General features: G+C 33.0%; 1 pseudogene; it reads left to right on the top strand.

The window, feature by feature from the left end:
- LOC111388163 overlaps positions 1-933 on the top strand; it is a 12,204-nt pseudogene that overhangs the window by 9,954 nt on the left and 1,317 nt on the right.

Below are 933 nucleotides of genomic sequence, written 5' to 3'. Positions count from 1 at the left end.
ATTTTCTAACGAATCAATACAATGGCTTATGATTTCACCAACTCGATATTGTATAACTTATGTCAATTCAACCGTTTTTTGCCACATGATCAATTTATCTGACTTTTTTAAGTTAGGGAATCCAAAGTTTGAGATCATTGCATTAGAAAATAAGCAAAATATTTGAGAAATCAACAAAATGGCACAAGAGCCGTTAAACGACACTTTTGTCGTTCTATCTATAAACACAAGTATACGCTGCCACGACCCATCCATGCCTCGAGAACCAATAAATTGAACTCATTTTAGTTAAAAGATGGTAGTTCTATATACAAAAGTTCTGAGATTTGCTCAAATAATTATATTTTCCAACGAATCAATACGATGACATGTGATTTTATCAACTCGATATCGTATAACCTATGTCAATTCGACCATTTTTTGTCACGTAATCAACCTTTCTAACCATTTTAAGTTAGATGATCTAAGGTTTGAGATCGTTGCGTTGGAAAATAAGCAAAATATTGAGAAATCAATAAAAAGACATAAAAGCCATTAAACGACACTTGTGCCGTTTGGTCAATAAACACAAGTATCCGGAACCACGACCCATCCATGCCTCGAGAACCAATAAATTGAACTCATTTAAATTGAAAGATGAGCGTTCCATTTACAAAAGTTGCGAGATGTGATATTTTTTAACGAATTAATACAATGACTTATGATTTCACCAATTTGATATCGTATAATCTATGTCAAATCAACCATTCTTGTAACATGGTCAACCTTTCTATCGTTCTTAAGTTTGGGGATCCAATGTTTGAGGTCATTACATTGGAAAGTAAGCAAAATATTAGAGAAATCAACAGAACAGCACAAGAGCTGTTAAACGATATTTGTGTTGTTCTGTCTATAAACACTAGTTTATGCAGTCATGACACATTCATGTCCTAA

Source organism: Olea europaea, unplaced genomic scaffold, assembly GCF_002742605.1.
Source record: "Olea europaea var. sylvestris unplaced genomic scaffold, O_europaea_v1 scaffold463, whole genome shotgun sequence".
Classification (NCBI taxonomy): domain Eukaryota; kingdom Viridiplantae; phylum Streptophyta; class Magnoliopsida; order Lamiales; family Oleaceae; genus Olea; species Olea europaea.
The sequence above is the reverse complement of the archived record's forward strand: the minus strand, read 5'-3'. Positions and strand labels throughout refer to the sequence as shown.